The following is a 14,410-nucleotide window of genomic DNA, read 5'->3' as shown; positions in this document are numbered from 1 at the left end:
TTCTGGCGCCTATGCTGTGTTATTACTTCTCAATCTGTCCGCCGCCTTTGACACCGTCGACCACCACATCCTTTTATTACGTTTAGAGGAGGTTGCTGCAATACGTGGTCCAGCCCTAACTTGGTTTAGGTCCTATTTGTCTAACAGGTCCCAACGGGTGGTGCTAAACAACATCTCATCTCGCTCTGCTCCTCTCTCGTGTGGGGTCCTGCAGGGGTCTATTCTGGGCCCTTTGTTGTTTTGCCTTTAACTCCTTCGACTCAGCTTAATCCTAAAAAAACACTCTGTTTTAATATCATTTATATGCTGATGACTGCCAGATTTACATGTCGGTGAAACCCCAGCAATCAATCCAGCCTCTTCTAGACTGCCTACGAGACGTGAAATGTTGGCTGGCCTCAAATTTCCTGCATCTCAACGATTCCAAGACTGAATTGATCCTGTTTAATCCGGTCAGATCTAGCCCATTCCAAACCCCAGATCTTTCATCTGTCTCTCAAAATCTAAAAACCGTTGTGACTAACCTGGGTGTAAAGATGGATTCATGTCTTAGGATGGACGCCCAGGTCAATGCCACCGTAAAATCCTGTTTTTTCCAACTCCGCCGTCTGTCCAAATTAAGAGCAGTTTTATCTAGGAAAAATTTGGAATCAGTTGTTCATGCTTTTATCACATCTAGGCTAGGGATGCACCGATGGATCGGCATTTAATCGTAATCGGCCGATTGCGCCCCTATCGGTTTTGAGTTTTCAAAATAGATCAAAGCAGACCGATCAGGTAGGGTTGTCACGGTAACCAGTGTAGCGGTAAACCCCAGTAAAAAAGTTGACAATAATAATAACCGTCTTGTTTTAGAAAAAACTATAATATCTTGGTGGGTTTACCGTGGCTGCGGTGACCCTTACCAGCCACCGTATCATCTGCAGAAGTTGCCGGCGGCACATGCGCGCTTTGATGTTTACAACTAAAACTTTCTTGAAGCTAAAGCTGAAATAATGGCCAAAGGAGGAGACGGCTGCGCTCAGGAGGACATTTTTTATCCCTTAAAGAAGACAAAGTCGGAAGTACGGGCATCTTATAGATATTTTAAGAATGGCGAGGGAGTTTATAGAAGACGGCTATCCTGTTTGCAGCACGTGCACGAAAAAGTGTGAAAGGCTTCAAATCTCATGAGACATCTGCGTGACCATCACCCACAACTCTACAGTCAACACAAGGCAAGCTAACATTAGCATTTTAGCTAAAATGCGTGATCTGAGGATTTGGGTTGAGGGAGAATGCAACGAGTCGCTATATAAAGCAGCCGCAGCGCCGCTACCTGCATATAAACCGTGTCACGGACACCCCCATGTTGAACTGACGCTATGCATTACGGGGCTCCCAGGGGCAGATAAGAGTTGGTCTCTCTCCGAGAATAATTATGAATTTAACAATGATTACTGCCTGATGACATTTTCCCACATCTGCAAATCTCACTGGAAGGACACAAACCGAGGACAATATTTTCCTGATATAGGGTTTATTACTCAAGTAAGGGTAAAAAAGTATCTGATTAGAAGGCTACTTGAGTACTGAGTATCATCTGATCTAATATTTTTAAATGATGACATCAAACAGACAAAAAATAAGAAGTTATGGGCAAATATTGGTATTTTAAAAACTAAAGGGAAAAAATGTAAACAAATAAACAACATAATTACAAAATAACATATTTTAGGCAAAATTTAGACACAAACTGAGGACAATATTTCCTGACATACAGGGTTCATTTAATTGTGTGAAAATGTAGCACGTTTAAAAAAAAACAGCGATAATACAGAAAACCGTGATAATTTTGGTCACAATAACCGCAAGGTTAAATTTTCACACCGTGACAACCTTAATACAGACCATTTTAGATTAGGTTACATTTCCTTTATTCCCAGATTATGTAGTTTGTAGCACTCATTATAATGTTGTAGAAAATTTCTGGCCAATCCACGTGATCGGTATCGGTGATCAGCATTCTTTGATATCGGTATCGGTGATCGGCAGCAAAAAACCTGATCAGTGCATACCTAATCTAGGCTCGACTATTCGAACGCAATATTGCTGGGTGTCAGTAAGTCAACCCTTGCCAGATTTCAACTCGTCCAAAACGCAGCAGCTAGATTCCTCACATGTACTGACAGGCGCCAGCACATAACTCCAGTTTTAAAATCCCTTCATTGGCTGCCCATCACTTTCAGGGTCCAATATAAAATATTGCTTTTTGTCTTCAAATCCCTCCATGGTCTTGCCCCCGTGTACCTATCTGATCTTCTTGCGATTTATACTCCCGGTCGCACACTCAGGTCCTCTAGCCTGTTGCTCCTCAAGGTACCAAAAGCGTGTTATAAATCATGCGGACAAAGAGCTTTCTCTGTTGCCGGTCTTAAAATGTGGAACGAACTTCCAGCCGCAGTTCGACTGGCATATTCCTTGGTAGTTTTTAAGTCTAGACTAAAGACACACTATTTTACCCTTGCTTTTAACAGTTAGCTGTTATTTTGGTTTTTACTACTCTTATTTTATCATCCATTGTAATGGTTTTTATCGGAACTATTTAATTGGCTTGTTTCTTATCTGTTGACTGTATTTTATTGCTCTGTTTTATGTTTTTATCTCTGTTACTGTGAGACTGTTCAGCACTTTGGTCGGCCATATGGCTGTGTTTTTAAAGTGCTATATAAATAAAGGTGGTATGGTATGGTATGGTATTTGTAATCTGACATCGGCCTGCAAATCACAGTGTTTTGTGAAGAACCTAAGTCAGTGACAGGGGTGACCCAGAAGTTATTTCTTGTACCCCTAAGTAGCCATGGCTTCTTTTTGTTTCATTCTAATATCAGGTAAAGGTAGAAAGTTATAGGCTAACGTTGAGCTAACAATGCTGATTGTGAATTAGAAACAGATAGTCGGTTGTAAAAATATCTTAAGCTAGGCTACTTTCTCTGTCGCCATGTACTCAATATTACCCCTCCTTTCCACAAGATGCGTAAGCAGTGTGTAATGAAATAGAGGCTCTTAACCCGCAAGCTCCCTCATACTTTCAGATGTGAAACGGTGACAAAAACATTTCATGCAGTTGTAACCTAGAAGCTAGAACCTTAATGAGGTATTAACTAATTGGCTTACTAATATGATCCATCCTCAATTTAGATAAAATATAAAACATAAATTAAGGAAATTAACCATACTAATTAATAGATATCTAAATAACTTATAGATAACAATTTCATAATGAATTATTGGAAGGGTGAATAACTAAAATAACGAGTTTAATATTAAACATCGGTTAAAACAATAATCTTGAACATTACTAATGTAATGTGAGGAAATATGGGTTTTCTGTGCAAAAGGTCATTTGACTCGGCTGGGTCAAAGAGCTGGGTCGCTGAGAACTTTCACACACAGATTGAGACCTTTGCAGACATGAAGTCTGCAAGAGTCTGCTGGAAACCATAACATCTGAACACCTGCAGTACCAGAAGAAGGAGTTCTCATGGACAAGTAGTCATAACATAACAAGTCTTAAAACTTCCTTTCTTGATTTTAATGTTAAAGAATAACCATTATCATTTTGCTCATTATAAATGTGTTTAATCAAATGAATGATTCTTATGCTTTGGGTAATTATAATGGATTAATGAATCCATACTTAATTAGATAATGTTTGAGGATGTTTGTTACCGACCTTCACACACACACTCAAGCACACACACACTCAAACACACCCACACACAGATTCTCACAGTAAACTCCAAAACACATTGGCTGACGCACACGTTTGCTTTGAGAAGAGAAAGGTTTTTGGTAAGTTTCAGTCTTATGATTCAGTTCGTGCTTGACAACGAAAGAGAGAGGACCTGAAGAAACCGAAGGGGGGACAGAGCCGGTTGGCTCGTTTCTCCCCCCCTCACGCTGTTCCTGTCAGCCAGACAGAATAGCTGAATCGCAACTTCTAACGCAGACTCATACAGAGTCTTTGATTTCTGAGTGAATTAACTTAAGAAAGCGCATCGACAAAACGCTTTACCATCAACGTGTACCGAGGGCAACTCTGGACCGGTTCGCGGCGCATCTTTGTCTTCTTTGCCAGCCAAGGTGCCCTGGATGAAACATCATCCTAAGGTGACGTCCCGGGTCCAACAGGGGGTCCGATTTTCGGTGAGGCAGAACACGACAGATAGCGTTTTGATGCATCTTTTCCAACTAAACCTAAGTTTATTCAAACCATCACTTTTCACTCAGACACCTGTTTCTTCCTGAAGCAAAATCAGATGCACACACGCATTCATCTCACCTCATGTTCAATTCTCACTACACTTTGCACACACACGCATCCATAACCACATCATATCACTCTCAATCTTCATTCACCAACAGAAGGTCTATTTGAGCAAGAACAGCATATCAACTGTTAAAGATTGTCCCACAAAGTTGCCAATGTTGATTGTTATTTCCTGTTTGTCAATTTCAAAATCATTAGTTTAATTTGAAGAATTAAAACTTTTAATTGCCAAACTTGTTTCTTCATTGAACTGAAACACAGACCCACGGATATGATCGACAGTTTATCGATGAAAACAACCTTTGAGTCTTCTTAAAACTATACAATTTGGTTATTAATTTAATAAAATTAATATCTCAAATTATCATGTAGAATGGTTCCTCTTTCATGAAAGAGCTTAAACTACAACGCTACAGTTTGGCGAGTCTATCCAGACTTCTATATCTGCGATATATCCAATTTATTCCATCTAAAAGCTAATTTTAACAAAATTACGCGTTTTCTCTGTGTTTCACTTTGATGTCTTATTTTGAAAAACCGGAAGTTGTTCTACACTAAACTAGTTCCTCTTGGAGACGTCCTGGAGACTGTCGTTCAGTAGAATCTCCGATAACAAATTAACCACAAATTGAGCAAATCCTGTGAGTTTTCCCATCTTCGTCCTTCGGTGAGAGGCTGGGTGAGTCGAGTCTTTCGTTATATTCTGTCCATTTTGACGAGACATCGCCTCTGAACTGTTCAGGTCGGAAATTGAACTTTCCGCTCTGAACCGCTGTAGCGAGCTAACAGCTAGCCACTTACCTTCCGGCCATTTTACCTTCGCTTAGAAGTAAAACTAAAACTCCGAACTCTCGGGAACCCTTTGTCGCAGGGGTTTTGAAACTGTATGCGATTGTCAGTAAAATCTCCAAGATTTTACTCCCCGTCGGATATATTCCGTCGGCGTAGCGGTTGATCCCCGCGTTATTGTTTTTTTCCGGTGAACCTCGCGTGCATTAATCTGACTGTAAGTCGTAACCCGCTGGACGGCGTGTCGCCACCCCAGAAAGACCCTCAATATTACCTCGTCGCTACGGGACGTTTGGTTAATCGGGCAAATTTAAGTCTGGTCGCTCCAGACACCAACAAGCTTAGCCGAAGAGCTAAGGAGCTAAATAGGTCAACGCTCGGGTTGTGCGCCCCGATAAGCAGTAAAACCGTTCTCTCGCAGTGCTTCTGCGTCCTAAAATCCTCTTTGGATTTTGGCGGTGGTTCTTGTGAATCACTTCGGTTCTTGTAAATCACTCCGGTGTGTGGAATCGACATTTTACTACATGGCCTTCAGGCGGAGTAAAACAGGAGTTTTGTCCGTCTAATACCAACGCGGCCGCATAGGTTTTCACTCTCTTTGAGCCGGTGAAAGGGTCAGGCTTCAGGGCCTCCGTTCTGCCGGTTCCGTGACTTTTTCTTCCATCTTGTGGTGAAGTTGTGTTATATTCATTTCTCTATCAACAATTCCTTGTTTTACCCTGTGCCATAAAGTTAAGTTTACGCAACGGGAGGTCCTTAGTTGTGAGAATTAAGGGTGCTTTACCGGGTGTTATACGTAGGCTCAGCAGGTAAAAACGTGATTTGCTCTGTATTTAATGAGAAATGGACGAGACACAACAAAATCTTTCGTGTACTGTTACACCTGATGTAAGGTTCTCTGACATTCTGCTTCCAGAACGCACCAAGACACAGGAGGCTGTTTACCGGCCGGGCCACGCTGGTCCCGCCGCGTACGCGAACGGGCCCGCATTAGACGGGTGCCGCCGGTCTGACGCGGTGGGGACGAGTGACAGTGGTTCGGTGCCAGCTGCACTGGGTCGGAGGTGGTTCTGTTTTGCACTTCCTGAAGTGAATTCAAGCAACATGATGTTTACAGTCACATTGCTATTTCTTTGCCTTTGTTCCTTCCAGGGGGTCAAAAACCCACCAATAACATCAAGGTTTGAAATTAACGACACTTTCTCTGCTAATTTAATGCTAAATAAATCTCTTAAACCGATGGTTGACCATTCTGACAAACAGCTTGAGTTTAAACCTGTGGTTCCTGATGCTTTTTCTCTTTACACCTTGTTAGATGATGAACATCTCTCCGGCATGGGTGTGAACTCTTCCAGCTGTAACCCACCGCTTGAGTCAGAGGTCTGCTTTAATCATCATCAGTCCACATCATGCACAACCCGGCTCGTTTCACGGGGCGAGATGAATACATCAGCCGCCGTGACGCGTTTGTGGCCTCCAGACGTGGCCATCCTGCCAGTCATGGGGTTTGAGCCTGGACATCTTGACCTTTCTGTGAATGACCTTGTCATTTCTCAGTTCGTGACCTCTGCTAATACGGTGGCCAATTCTTTTCTCCTTTCACAGGGGTGTGACTTAGTCTCTGGCCTCTGTGCTCTCTTTTCTGTGACTTCTCTTTCAGGTGACCACGATGGCGCAGAAAACCCTGTGGTTTCAAGCAGTCCTGTGGTCAGTGGCGATATTGAAGGAGGCTCGGTGGTTGCTGAGTTCACCTCTCTCACGGGCACGGGATGGCCACCCGGCCCGGGAGCAGTAGGTGTGTGCAGTGATGCTCTGCTCAGGGCCCCGCCTGACAAAGGGGGGGGGTGCTGAGTGGCACTGAGTTTTCCGTTGCGGACTTCAGGCTGTTCGGGGGAAACCCTCCTCCGAGCGGGCGGGTCATTGCAGAAATCGACACTGACCTTCCACCACTTCAGCTGACGACTTTGACCTCCGACCCGGAGATAGGTGTGGCACCTTCTACGGGGCAGAACTTTAGTCAGTCTGTAAATACGCTGGTTAAACCGGGTTTTTCTGATTCTGTGTGGGAACCTCCATCATTCTTGGGAATAAAGTATTCTTGGCTTCAGTTTTCAGAACACAACATGTTCCTCAATCTAGCGACATGTCTGTATCTGATTCTAAACATGGCTAGGTTTGCTTTGACACCCGTGACACAACCATCCTTGGATCACTCCTTTTCAGAACCTCTAAGTCCAACACCTCCAGATCGTTGGACATCTGCACACCTGCTCTTTCAGCACGATCCTGGTGACAATGTGCATCTTCTTGGTAATAGGGCTTTTAAGAGCTTAAGAACTGTGCTTTGTTATTCCTCTCCTGTCTCACAGACACGGCATAAATATGAGAAACAAAAGGGGGGTGGGGAGCCTCCTCCTGCTTTGCGAGCATCAATTTCGCATCTCCAGTTCACTCCAATTTCTGATCACAACAAAGTCGCCTCCGGTAAGCTGCAACACAACTTTGAGGAGGTAAAATCAGGTTCTGATCTAACAGCTAAACCATCAGCTTCGCTCCAGTTCCAAACGGGTCGCTCCAGTTCCAAACGGGTCCCACAGGTAAATTCAACCAAGTTTCCCTGTGGGTTTGTAACACCAGATATAAACCGCATGATGACCAAATCTATTATGACACGGTTCCCACAGATAAATTCAACCAAGTTTCCCTGTGGGTTCGCAACACCAGATTCAAACCGCTTACTTAACAAATCGATTCTGACCGAATTCTTTTCCACTAAATGGGGGAACGTTACAAATTCAATCTTTGTTGGATGAATTTTTAACAAATGTGATATCCTTTGAATTTTTTTTTACAGGTTACCTGCCTCCAGCCAGGGTCCTGTTACTAACTCATATTTTTAGGGATTACTAACCTACTGATTTACATTTTTAGAACTGATTTACACCTCTATCTTTTATTAGTGCTTTGTGTAATGTGATTGTTGTTGATTACATATTTTAACTTGTTAAAATTTCCCTTAAAGGGATACAAGCCACTTTGCCCTTCGTTTTCATTTTGATGATTATTATTTTTTTTATATAAGCCTTTAATCTGAGCAGCCTAATGATTTTCACATATCAGTTAGGATTTTATTTCTTTTATTTGTGTTTTTTCTGCAGCATGTTTTCACATGACATGTAGATCAGGGTGCAGAACATTTCTTCTTTAGATAATTCACAAAATGCCTTCACATTTTCCCAGAGGTACCCATAGATAGGTTTTTAATCATTTCTTTGATTTGCATCAAGCGCGATCTATCGTACGGGCTGTCTCACTTTGTCTCCTTCTCCGAGCTCGTCCGGCCTTCGATGTCTGCTTCCATTCCATGGGGGTCTCCGCCATCTGAGGGTCGTCTTCACCTTACTCCACCTGGGTTCCTGTCGCATGGGGCTTCGGTCGTGGTTCGAGAGGAGTCGAGGTCATCACTGGACTTCGCCTGGACTACGCCCGAGGGTTACATCACCTGCCCAGCTCCGTGTGGACTCACGGGCTACCTTATCCTTTGAATATGCCTTTGCATTATTGCTGAAAAAATTAACTCTTATTGAAATAGCTCTGCTTTCAAGATTTCCTGCGTGGATTACTTTACAATGATTTGCAACAGTTTTGGCCTTAATCATCTGATCAGGATATATTCCTTTCTACACGAGACCTGTGGAGACGCTTCATCGCTCCTGCCTTCATCTGGAACGTGCATGTCTACCTTCATGAGTTCATCACGTTAATGAGGTCACGACGTCAGATGGTTTCTGCTTAACCACCATGTCGTCGTGAAAGGGGGGAGATGTAATGTGAGGAAATATGGGTTTTCTGTGCAAAAGGTCATTTGACTCGGCTGGGTCAAAGAGCTGGGTCGCTGAGAACTTTCACCCACAGATTGAGACCGTTGCAGACATGAAGTCTGCAAGAGTCTGCTGGAAACCATAACATCTGAACACCTGCAGTACCAGAAGAAGGAGTTCTCATGGACAAGTAGTCATAACATAACAAGTCTTAAAACTTCCTTTCTTGATTTTAATGTTAAAGAATAATCATTATCATTTTGCTCATTATAAATGTGTTTAATCAAATGAATGATTCTTATGCTTTGGGTAATTATAATGGATTAATGAATCCATACTTAATTAGATAATGTTTGAGGATGTTTGTTACCGACCTTCACACACACACTCAAGCACACACACACTCAAACACACCCACACACAGATTCTCACAGTAAACTCCAAAACACATTGGCTGACGCACACGTTTGCTTTGAGAAGAGAAAGGTTTTTGGTAAGTTTCAGTCTTATGATTCAGTTCGTGCTTGACAACGAAAGAGAGAGGACCTGAAGAAACCGAAGGGGGGACAGAGCCGGTTGGCTCGTTTCTCCTCCCCTCACGCTGTTCCTGTCAGCCAGACAGAATAGCTGAATCGCAACTTCTAACGCAGACTCATACAGAGTCTTTGATTTCTGAGTGAATTAACTTAAGAAAGCGCATCGACAAAACGCTTTACCATCAACGTGTACCAAGGGCAACTCTGGACCGGTTCGCGGCACATCTTTGTCTTCTTTGCCAGCCAAGGTGCCCTGGATGAAACATCATCCTAAGGTGACGTCCCGGGTCCAACAGGGGGTCCGATTTTCGGTGAGGCAGAACACTACAGATAGCGTTTTGATGCATCTTTTCCAACTAAACCTAAGTTTATTCAAACCATCACTTTTCACTCAGACACATGTTTCTTCCTGAAGCAAAATCAGATGCACACACGCATTCATCTCACCTCATGTTCAATTCTCACTACACTTTGCACACACACGCATCCATAACCACATCATATCACTCTCAATCTTCATTCACCAACAGAAGGTCTATTTGAGCAAGAACAGCATATCAACTGTTAAAGATTGTCCCACAAAGTTGCCAATGTTGATTGTTATTTCCTGTTTGTCAATTTCAAAATCATTAGTTTAATTTGAAGAATTAAAACTTTTAATTGCCAAACTTGTTTCTTCATTGAACTGAAACACAGACCCACGGATATGATCGACAGTTTATCGATGAAAACAAACTTTGAGTCTTCTTAAAACTATACAATTTGGTTATTAATTTAATAAAATTAATATCACAAATTATCATGTAGAATGGTTCCTCTTTCATAAAACAGCTTAAACCACAACGCCACACTAACAAAAAACAGAAGAGGAAAGCTGTGTACTATTGGTCCAGGTGGGAATCTGAAATTTCATTGGCTGAGAGAAATAAGTCCCGCCTCCGCGAAATAAAACCGTTCGACGCAGCGGAGCGAAAGGAGAGACAAATGGCTGTGCAGCACGCAGATACAGAAAGCAAAGACTGAGCGTTTAGAGAGAGAGGGAGAGAGAAAAAAACCAACGGTCGAGGCCGTGAAGAACCCTGATTTGGGTGCCGCGTAGATAGAGGGAGAGGCGGACTCGACTCCTTCTAATAAGAGCTGGGAACTTGGAACCGACGCGATTCGTGTGGAGACGACAGAGTGAACCAATCCTCTGTAGGAGGGAACCGTTGGAGTGCGTTGGCTGGTTTTTTTTTCCCCCCTTGGGTTTTATCCCGACTTCTATGGTCACTCACTTGGAACGAGAACTGGATTTCTTCCTGACGAGGGAGATGGCGAGCCTTAACCACTGAACGAACCAGGACATCTGAAGTAACTGAAGAGCAGACTGCTCTCTTCTGTGAACAATCTCAATGGTGCGGTAGGAAAAAATCGCACCACTGGACTCTGACTTTCACCCCAATCGTGGGGATTTGACTTGATGCCGGCTGACTTATGACTCATATGATCAAATCTCATACCGACCATTTTACTATTGTCGATTGTTTTCATCTGTTTTTATGTGTTATCTTTATGTGTTATATTTCCCATTATTATTAAAACTTTGGTATACAAACCGTTTCATACTATACCCGTGACTCCAGTCATTCTTAAACGACCTCCAATTCTCCCCGAACCTAATTATTGGCCCATTTGTTTATTTTTTCTTTTAATTATCTTATTGTATCCTGTAATCCGGTTACATAAAACTTGGCGAGCCAGCCAGGAGAATTGTAGAGTTGTTACCTTAGCTAACCATTGACTGACATCATAAGAGTGCCTGGAGGTCACAGTGAATTGCCATTTTGGCATTATTGGTACTTTTGAGTGTTTTAAAATGGAAGTGGTGAAAACAGAAAAGGTCAAGGTTTCAAATGCTGTTTTAATCAGTGGGTTAACTGATACAGACCTTGATAACGATGTCTTTGAGTTTATGGAAGGATTCGGACCAGTTAACAGGCGCATTAAGTTACCAAACTGTGATCAGATCATTGTGGAGTTTCAACATGAAGCCACTGTTAAGGAATTAAAGAAACAATGTTTACCCTATGACAAACCTTGTACTAGGAACCCAGATGTTTTCTTTCATATTCAAGACCTAGCTAGTGCGTACAGTCTAGAAACTAGCACACCTGCCACTGATGCCTATCTGTCAGAGCTCAGGGACATAGCGGCGTGTAGCAATCAATCATTTAAAGACCTTCTAATGGAGGAACTGGCAAAAATTGGGGAATCTTTGGGAAGGGATACCCATGCATCTGAACCAGTCACTGAACCAGAGCCAATGCTCCATAGTGACCAAGTTACATATTCCCTGCCTTTAACACCAGAAGTTAACTATATGAACAACTCAAAGGACAATTGTCCACCTACAGAGACTGGAAAACAAAACCCTTGCATTCCACCAAATCTTTTAAACACACCTGAGGTTCAGCGAGTTATTGTGGAACACATTGTTAAAAGCAGTGAGGTTATCCCTCTGCCTAGTTCACAATACAGACTAAAACCGTTCTCAGGGCGAGTTCCACACCCTTCTTTTGAAACCGACTATGATACTTGGCGTAGTAGTGTAGTGTTATGCATAAATGATCCTTCACTCACCAAGTCCCAAATTGTACGAAGAATCGTGGAGAGTCTGTCAGCCCCAGCAGCGAGCATCGTTAAAGCTCTTAGTCCAAAATCTGACCCGGAAACGTACCTTGAACATCTCGATTCAGCTTACGCAGCTGTCGAAGATGGCGACGAGCTCTTTGCTCGCTTCTTAAACACAAACCAGGATAGTGGTGAAAAACCTTCCGATTATTTTCAAAGGTTATACACCTTGTTAAACCTAGTTATTCAGAGGAATGGAATTTCCCCCAGTGATGCCGACCAGCAGCTGCTCAAGCAGTTTTGCAGAGGCTGTTGGGACAGCTCGCTGATTTCAAACCTGCAACTCGAACAAAAGAAAGACAACCCGCCTCATTTTACAGCACTTCTCCTCAAACTGCGCACTGAAGAAGACAAACAGGCCACTAAAGCAGCGCGCATGAAACAACACTTAGGGGCACAACGAACAAGAGTGTATTCAAATGTGCAAACAACATGCTCTCAGAGTAAAAACACTTGTGAACTGGAATTAGATGATAACTGTGATGACTTACGCAAACAAATCGCTGAGCTCAGGAGCCAAATTGCACAGCTTAAGGTTAACATCACAGATAAAAAGGCAAAGAAAACTCAAAAAGAGTCAAAACCCCGTGTGGGGACTAAAATTCCAGATGAGCCCAAACAGATTCAGCAGATAACAGCAGTGGTGCCCAGACCAAAGCCTGGATACTGTTTTAAGTGCGGAGAAGATGGGCACATAGCTTCTAGCTGTAGCAACGAGCCGAATCCAGCATTAGTTGCAACTAAAAGACTTGCTCTTAGACAGAAACAGCGCGAGTGGGAGATGTCCAAGCCAATTGCTCAGTCTCCTCCTTTAAACTGGTAGAAGCTCCTATCGTGGGACGGATAGGTGCTAAAGTAGAACCAAGTCCCTCTAAGGAAAGGACAGAGAGACTTTTTTGCAAGCCAGTTCATGCTCATTCAGTGCCAAAACTTCCCAAAAGATTAGTGGGTAGGCGATGCACAGCTACAGTCTCAGTTAACAGTGTTGAATGTAATTGTTTACTGGATTCAGGGTCCCAGGTAACCACCATTGCCAATTCTTTTTACCAAGAACACTTACCTGACCTCTCAATTAAACCCATCAGTAATCTGTTAGAAGTCGAGGGCGCAAACAGTCAAGCAGTTCCTTATTTAGGATACATAGAGATAAGTGTCACATTTCCAAAAGAGCTTGATCAGTCTGGACTTGAGTTACCTACCCTTGCGTTAGTGGTTCCGGATATAAGCTCAAACTCTGATACACCACTACTCATTGGCACAAACACACTCGATCCTTTGTATGAGCAATTGTCTGCGAATAACTTACCTGATTCCAAGGCACTCTCTTATGGGTACCGACACGTGCTAAAAGCCTTAGCAGTCAGAAAAAAACAAAGCAAAGATGGACGAGTTGGTTAGGTGAAGCTTCAAGGGAGAACCCAAGAAGTTCTCCCTGCAAATAAAAAACTATTACTAGAAGGGTTTATGCAACCCAGCCAAAACAAGCATGAGCCTTATGCACTCATTGAACAACCCACCAATGGTTCTTTACCAGGGGGTATAATTGTAGACTGTTGCCTCATTTCCTTACCTTCACATGGTCCATACAAAGTACCTGTTGTACTCAGAAACGAAACTAACCATGACGTCACATTACCAACTAACTGTGTGATCGCTGAGTTAGTTAAAGCCGATCGTGTTATGCCATATCCAGAGCCTGACAAAAGTGATCAGAAAGTACTTGCGGCGTTTAGTTCGCAGCAACAGACTTCACCTTCGAACTCTCCTCTCAGTTTTGACTTCGGTACTTCACCCTTGTCTGAAGAATGGAAAAGGAGGATCACCAACAAACTTAACACTCACTCCGATGTGTTTTCGCACCATGATCTTGATTTTGGTCATACACAACAGATAAGACCTCACATCAACTTAAAAGACGAGACCCCATTCAAACAGAAATCTCGGCCGATCCATCCACATGATTATGAAGCCGTGAGAAAACATTTGGAAGCCCTCTTGGAAACCGGTATAATAAGAGAGTCGGAGTCTCCATTTGCCTCACCAATAGTGGTAGTTCGGAAAAAGAATGGTGAGGTACGTCTATGTATAGACTATAGAAAGCTTAATCTGCAAACCATTCGCGACGCATATGCCCTGCCTAACTTGGAGGAGTCCTTTTCTGCTCTCGCTGGATCACAGTGGTTTTCTGTGATGGACCTCAAGTCAGGTTACTATCAAATAGAGATGTGCGAAAAGGATAAACCTAAAACTGCTTTTGTGTGCCCGTTTGGGTTTTATGAATT

This window comes from Nothobranchius furzeri, chromosome 4 (genome assembly GCF_043380555.1).
Source record: "Nothobranchius furzeri strain GRZ-AD chromosome 4, NfurGRZ-RIMD1, whole genome shotgun sequence".
In the NCBI taxonomy this organism is placed as follows: domain Eukaryota; kingdom Metazoa; phylum Chordata; class Actinopteri; order Cyprinodontiformes; family Nothobranchiidae; genus Nothobranchius; species Nothobranchius furzeri.
The sequence above is the reverse complement of the archived record's forward strand: the minus strand, read 5'-3'. Positions refer to the sequence as shown.